General features: G+C 43.9%; 1 pseudogene; it reads left to right on the top strand.

Moving 5' to 3' along the window:
• The first annotated feature begins 1,500 nt into the window (after positions 1–1,500).
• Positions 1,501–7,667, top strand: LOC147957091 (uncharacterized; annotated as a pseudogene).
• Positions 7,668–7,943: the final 276 nt, after the last annotated feature.

The raw sequence follows: 7,943 nt of genomic DNA, 5'->3' as shown, positions 1-7,943 counted from the left end.
TATCACTCTAATATAAACTATATAACACAAAAATTATACCTTTTGAAAGTAGAAACTCCGAAGTTTATGTTGGTATATTTTTTGTAATATATGATTTGTATTAGGTTTGTCAAATTGACGACCTAAGGGTACGCGCACGCCCTGTAAACTAAGAGAGAGGTAGTAATAATGTCTAAGAACCTTCGCCCATGAGCATTAGTCATTTCCATGTCTACATATATTGCTGGAATTTTATCTATTTATGGGACAACCGAATAACTATTTCAGAAATTCCTAAATAAATAAATTCCTAAATAAATCCTAGAGGCACACTTAGCCCATTTGTGCAAGGCAAGGGATACTACTAAAGTTTAGTCCCACACTGCTAGTTCAGTGGGAGTTGGACCTCCTTATAAGGGAGGTTCTTTCCCCACTTGTATGAGCATGAGAACAAGAGGGACATTCATGCGCGCTCCTCCACCGCCGCCCGCCTCGCCACGCCACACCTCGCCTCGCCACGCCTCGCCTCGTCACGATGCGCCGCAGGTTGCGGAAATAAGCCGAGCCGTAGAGGACACTGAATCCGAACTACTTGCCTCTTCGGCTGAAGTCTGTTCGTTTTGTCTCCCTCTGTTGCTTCACCTCCCGTCGCAGCCTGTTCGCCTCCTTCTCATGTGCCTATATAAGAGAGGTCGCTCCTCTTCAGAGAGACACAGCAGAAGATTCTCTTCCTCTCGCCACAAAGTTCCTGAACACTGCGCTATTGCTACGATCTTCCCCATCCCGACTTGCGGCATGAACCGCAGATCGGGATAGTGGTTTTTGGGGAGGGATCAGCGCGACTACTAACTTCTTCGTCACGGACGCCCCGGACTCCGACAACTACTTCCCTGACGTCGACAACCTCCTCGACAACATGGCTGGCGAGGACACTGACCCCAAGACCGGTACATCTGCTCCCATTCCGTACATTCTCATACTCTTTCTGTTAGAGGTTCTGTCACAACTTCTTCCTCTAGTGACTGTTCTAGATGTGTTTGGTTCTAGTTCATATATACAGATGCTACTTACCTTCTCTCTGTCGAATTGCATGACTTGTTTTATCTCTGCTATATTAGTCATGCTTTATCTAGTATTTTTGTCAATAAAATCATTCGGTAAATTCCTCATATTTCCAACAACCAAAACCCTTATTATAGGCAATTTACCCCGAGTGGTTTTGCTGCTTACATGAGACCTCCTATGTTTGAGGGTATCCACTATAAGAGGTGGCGCGTGAGAGCGATCTTATGGTTTCAAACCATGAGTTGCTATGACGCCGCTCTTGGCAAACATGAAGCAGAGCTTGATGCTCAACAGGCACAAGCTTTTCAGAAAATGGATACTCTGTTCAAGGCTGCTCTCTTGAGTGTTCTTGGTGAGAACATAGTTGATGCTTATGCGTCAATTGATAATGGAAAAGATATGTGGGATGCACTCGAGGCCAAGTTTGGGGTCTCGGATGCTAGCACTGAGCTGTACATCATGGAGCAATTCTATGATTACAGGATGACTGAAGAGCGCTCCGTGGTTGAGCAAGCTCATGAGATACAGTCATTTGCTAGAGAACTTGAGCACTTCGGTTGTATGCGACCAGACAAGTTTGTTGCCGGAGGTATCATTACTAAGCTTCCTCCTTCGTGGAGGAACTTTGCTACCTTACTGAAGCATAAGAGACAGGAGTTCTCCGTCCCGGATCTCATTGGCACTCTTGATGTGGAAGAACAGACGAGAGCAAAGGATACACGTGCTCGAGGTATCGAGGGAGGATCTAGTGCCAATCTGGTATAGAAGAAGAACTTTCAGCCCCACAAGTTCAAGAACAAGGGCAAGTTTGATGGTAAAGCAAAGTTTGATGGGAAGAACAAGGCTATGCAACACACGAACTTCAAGAAGAAGTATGTCAAGAAGAAAGGTGTTTGTCATGTGTGCGGGGATCCTGATCATTGGGCTCCTAATTGCCCTAATCGCTATGACAAGCGTCATCCTAGGAAAGGCGGCAAGACCGCTAATGTTGTCATTGGAGACACTGACATGAAGGATGCTGGGTATGGTATATTTCTCACTACTCTTTTATTATGTCATTCTCCTGATTGGTTTATTGACACGGGTGCTAATGTGCATGTATGCGGTGATATTTCCATGTTTTCGTCTTATCAGACCGCAGGGACTTCAACCGTGCTGATGGGCAACGGTTCAAGTGCTTCTGTTCGTGGTGTTGGCACGGTCGATCTGAAGTTTAATTCAGGGAAGATCGTGCGGCTGAAGAACATGCATTATGTCCCCTCCGTCAATAAAAATCTTGTTGGCGGATCTCTTCTATGTAGAGATGGCTACAAGCTTGTCTTTGAGTCGAATAAATTTGTAATATCCAAGTATGGAACCTTTGTTGGTAAAGGCAATGAGTCAGGAGGCCTGTTTCGTTTAACCTTATCAGACGTTTGCAATAAAGTTGTTAATCATATTTGCAACAATAGTGAATCAAATGTGTGGCATTCATGTCTTTGTCATGTTAACTTTGGTTGCATGTCGCGACTAGCGAAGTTGAACTTAATCCCTAGTTTCACCACTCTCAAGGCATCCAAGTGTCAAGTGTGTGTGCAAGCTAAGCAACCTCGTAAGTCTCATGTGACTGCGGAAACGAGAAATCTTGCACCACTAGAACTCATACATTCAGATCTATGTGAAATGAATGGTGTTTTGACAAAAGGTGGAAAGAAATATTTCATGACGTTAATTGACGACTCCACTAGATATTGCCGTGTGTATCTTCTGAAATCTAAGGACGAGGCTTTGAACTTTTTCAAGATCTATAAAGCTGAAGTGGAAAACCAACTTGATTGAAAAATCAAGAGGCTTAGGTCCGACAGTGGAGGAGAGTATTTTCCCAATGAATTTGATGCTTTTTGTGCCGAACATGGTATAATCCATGAGAGGACGCCTCCCTATTCACCTCAGTCAAATGGGGTGGCCGAAAGAAAGAACCATACTCTAACAGATTTGGTTAATGCCATGTTAGACACATCGGGTCTCTCCAAGGCATGGTGGGGGGAGGCGATATTGACTGTATGTCATGTCCTAAACCGATTTCCCACAAAGAATAAAGAGATAACTCCATTCGAGGAATGGGAGAAGAAAAGATTAAAACTGTCTTATCTACGAACCTGGGGTTGTTTGGCGAAAGTCAATGTGCCAATTCCAAAGAAGCGCAAGCTTGGACCAATGACTGTGGATTGTGTTTTCCTAGGATATGCTTTTCATAGCATTGGTTATAGATTCTTGGTTGTAAAATCTGAGGTATCTGACATGCATGTCGGTACGATCATGGAGTCGAATGATGCGACTTTCTTTGAAGATATCTTTCCCATGAAGGATATGGCTACCTCATCTAATCAGGAGATGCCTAGTTCATCGAATCAGGAACCAGTTACAATTACCGAACCTACGATTTCGATTGAACACTTTGAAAGTCCTATGGAGGAAAACAATGAAGTTCCTACTAGGAGCAAGAAACAGAGGACTGCAAAGTCCTTTGGTGATGATTTTCTTGTGTATCTCATAGATGATACTCCAAGTTCTATTTCAGAGGCCTATGCATCTGAAGATGCTGACAACTGGAAGGAAGCATTTCGTAGCGAGATGGATTCCATCTTGTCAAATGAAACTTGGGAGATAACTGATTGTCCTTATGGGTGCAAACCTATAGGATGCAAATGGGTATTCAAGAAGAAGCTTAGGCCTATTGAAAAGTACAAGGCTCGGCTCGTAGCTAAGGGATATACCCAAAAGTAAGGTGAAAACTTCTTTGATACCTACTCACATGTGGCTCGACTGACCACTATTCAAGTTCTACTTTCACTAGCTGCCTCACATGGTCTTCTCGTTCATTTAATGGATGTTAAGACTGCTTTCCTAAATGGAGAGTTGGACGAGGAAATTTATATGAACTACCAGATGGGTTTGTACTAGATGGTCAGGAAGAAACGGTCTGCAAGTTGCTGAAGTCTTTGTATGGACTCAAGCAAGCACCCAAACAGTGGCATGAGAAGTTTGAAAGAACTTCAACAGCTACAGGCTTTGTTGTAAACGAAGCTGACAAATGCGTGTACTATCGCCGTGGTGGGGGTGAGGGAGTTATCCTTTGCTTGTATGTTGACGACATATTGATTTTTGGAACAAATCTATATGTTATTAAGGAGGTCAAGGATTTACTATCTCATTGTTTCGAGATGAAGGATTTAGGAGTGGCTGATGTCATTCTAAACATCAAGTTGTTGAGAGAGATGACGGTGGGATTACATTGCTTCAATCTCACTATGTGGAAAAGATCTTGAGTCGCTTTGGCTATAGTGACTGCAAGCCCTCTCCAACACCATATGATGCTAGCGTGCTGCTTCGAAAGAATCGAAGAATTGCTAGAGATCAATTGAAGTATTCTTAGATTATTGGCTCGCTTATGTACTTAGCCAGTGCTACAAGACCTAACATCTCTTTTGCTGTTAGCAAACTGAGTCGGTTTGTCTCAAAACCAGGAGATGTGCATTGGAAAGCTCTAGAGAGAGTTTTGTGTTATTTGAAAGGCACTGTGAATTATGGAATTCACTACACTGGGCACCCAAAGGTGCTTGAAGGGTATAGTGACTCAAACTGGATCTCAGATGTTGATGAGATAAAGGCCACGAGCGGATATGTATTCACTCATGGAGGTGGCGCTGTTTCTTGGAAGTCTTGCAAGCAGACCATCTTAACAAGGTCAACAATGGAAGCAGAACTCACATCACTACATACAACTACGGTCGAAGCAGATTGGCTTCGTCGGCTCTTGAATGACTTTCCAGTTGTTGAGAAACCCGTATTGGGTATCCTTATGAACTGTGACAATCAAACTGTGATCACGAAAGTGAGCAGCTCAAAGGATAACATGAAGTCATCAAGACACGTTTAGAGAAGGTTAAAGTCTGTTAGGAAAATGAAAAATTCTGGAGTTATTGCGTTGGATTATATCCAAGCGTCTAAGAATCTGGCAGATCCTTTTACTAAGGGTCTGTCACGTAATGTGATAGATAATGCATCGAGGGAGATGGGTATGAGAACCACAATATGAGTTGTTCACAGTGGTAACCTATTCTTTGTGATCGGAGATCCCGTGAATTAGATGTGGAAGACAAGCTGTTAGTCAACTGAGAGAAGAGTATCCTTACTATCAACAATACCACTCCATGAAGATGCAATACTCTCCTAATCTGCATGGCAGGTTGATGTATATCTTAATGTGTTCTAAGTGGCTCATTGAAGAAGAGATGTCGTCCTACAGAACATCTTTTGAAGAACGAACCTATATGAGTCTGATTGTTAAACGTCGCATTCTATAAGAGTAGGGTTCTCTCTAGTAAACTCATGAAAGATCTCGAAGTATGACGCATAAGCTCCACCCGCGGGGAAGACCCACGGTAGCCATGTATCGGTCAAGGCTTTATGTGAAGCTAGATTCGAAGAAAACTTGCAGTTCAAGGCCTAGTCCACTATTCAACTTAACAGTCTTCACTGTAGTACCGGTATATAAAATAGTGTTTTGGAACTAAAGGCAAATTCTATGTGTCTCTAGGATCTGGTAGGGGATTGCTGAAATTTTATCTATTTATGGGCCAACCCAATAACTATTTCAGGTTGGTCAACTTAGCCCATTTAGCCCATTTGTGCAAGGCAAGGGATACTACTAAAGTTTAGTCCCACACTGCTAGTTTAGTGGGCGTTGGACCTCCTTATAAGGAAGGTTCTTTCCCCACTTGTATGAGCATGAGAACAAGAGGGACATCCACGTGCGCTCCTCCTCTGCCGCCCGCCTCGCCACGCCACGCCACGCCTCGCCGCGGGTTGCGGAAATGAGCCGAGCCGATGTTTAAATTTTTGCCACGCACGACGGGTATACGAAAGGTCACGCGGGAGCTGAAACGTTTTTCTGTAATGGACACTGAATCTGAACGGCTCGCCTCTTCGGCTGAAGTCTGTTCGCTTCGTCTCCCTCTGGTGCTTCACCTCCCGTCGCAGCCTGTTCGCCTCCTTGTCATGTGCCTATATTAGAGAGGTCGCTCCTCTCCAGAGAGACACACCAGAAGATCCTCCTCCTCTCCAAAGTTCCCGAGCCCTGCGTTGCTGCTATGATCTTCCCCATCCCGGCTTGCGGCGTGCACCACAGGTCGGGACAGTAGTCCTCCAAAACTGCACCTTTTGAGTCCTGTATGGGAGAAGGGCGATAAGGTTTTTGGGGAGCGCTCAGCGCGACTACTGACTTCTTCGTCACGGACGCCCCGGACTCCGAAGACTTCTTCCCCAACGTCGACAACCTGCTCGACAACAAGGCTGGCGAGGACACCGACCCCAAGACCGGTGCATTGCTCCCGTTCCGTACGTTCTCATACTCTTTCTGTTAGAGGTTCTGTCACAACTTCTTGCTCTAGTGTCTGTTCTAGGTGTGTTCGGTTCTAGTTCATATATACATATGTTATTTGCCTTCTCTCTGTCGAATTGCATGACTTGTGTTGTCTCTGCTATATTAGTCATGCTTTATCTAGTATTTCTGTCAATAAAATCATTCGGTAAATTGCTCATATTTCCAACATATATGTCCTTCTATCTTCACCCAAGCATAAAGATCGAGCTCTACTATTCCAACACTTCTACAACAATTTCAAATAGGTGGTGAAGGAGCCTAATAGGAGTAACAATTTGAATAGACAAGAGAAGAACATAAGAAGTTGTGAAAAGGCATTAGGGAGTAGGAGGTGCCTGGAACAATAAAACTGTGGCCATATGGACAGAGTAGCCTAAAGTATGTGGTCTCCATTTTGTTATCCTAAAGAAGCCCATAGGATCTTCCATTATCTATGGAGATGCATTAACGTTGTGCGACGGCCGCACAAATGGTCCAAGGGCCGGCCCATAATCCCGGTAAACGGTTTGCTCGCTCAGGACCCCCAGGACCCCGTCTGAGGCAGTAAATCTGCATGGAGATCTAAGCCTTTATGTGCAAGAAATCAACAGAAAAATTAACAGATGGGCACAAAAGTGTGCAGCTGTACAAGGGCACATCCCGTCAGGCCACCCCATTACTGGACAAGGGAGTCTCATGCGCGAAATAAATTTGTCCTGCTAAAAAATGAAATAAAATTCTCTCAGAAACAAATGCATGAAGTAAAATCGCTAAATTCTCTGTATTTCGACGCCTCGTCTTCCTCCCCCAAATTCTCAATGCCATAACGGCATCGTCCCACCCATGCTTTTCCTATTCCAAGGTCACGGTGAGCCAAGAACAACGGCGATATTTGGTTCCTGTCCCCCAATAAGCTCTCGTTCTATACTCAACGGTTTACTCTCTTTTTTTCTGACAAAGACTCAACGTACTACTCTTGTCCCCATCATGTTGGAGCGTGGGTACGTTTCCCTTGTTCCATCCCTGTAATCCCGCCCTGCCCGCTCATCCATTTGTTGTTAAATAGCCCTGCTCTCTGGATTTAACAGCTCCATATCAGCCAGATCTTCTTCCACCTGCTTCAGGTTCGTGCTGATTGATTCGACCTACTGCCCAAATCATATATATCCAGGTGCTTTTGATTCATGCATTTACCATTTGTTTTGCAGCTTGTTTGTGACATGTCTTCTAGAAAGTATATACCCAGCAATGATAAAACAAAGAGAAAAAAATGCATAGATGAATTGGTAAAAATCCCAAAAACGATAAATATGGAAAAAATAATATCAGAACTAGTACTTGTAGTTCTTCCAGGGATTCCCTGCAATTGGCCATTGTGAATGTTCAAGAGCAACCAACTAAAAACACAAATGATAATGATGAATATATCAATGAGGGTGATAATAATTCTAGTAGGCTTGAAAACCTAGCAGATTCACGAAATTACGAAGTTCCA

Source organism: Triticum urartu, chromosome 7A, assembly GCF_056163025.1.
Source record: "Triticum urartu cultivar PI428250 chromosome 7A, HENAU_Tu73, whole genome shotgun sequence".
NCBI classification, from domain to species: Eukaryota; Viridiplantae; Streptophyta; class Magnoliopsida; order Poales; family Poaceae; genus Triticum; species Triticum urartu.
The sequence above is the reverse complement of the archived record's forward strand: the minus strand, read 5'-3'. Positions and strand labels throughout refer to the sequence as shown.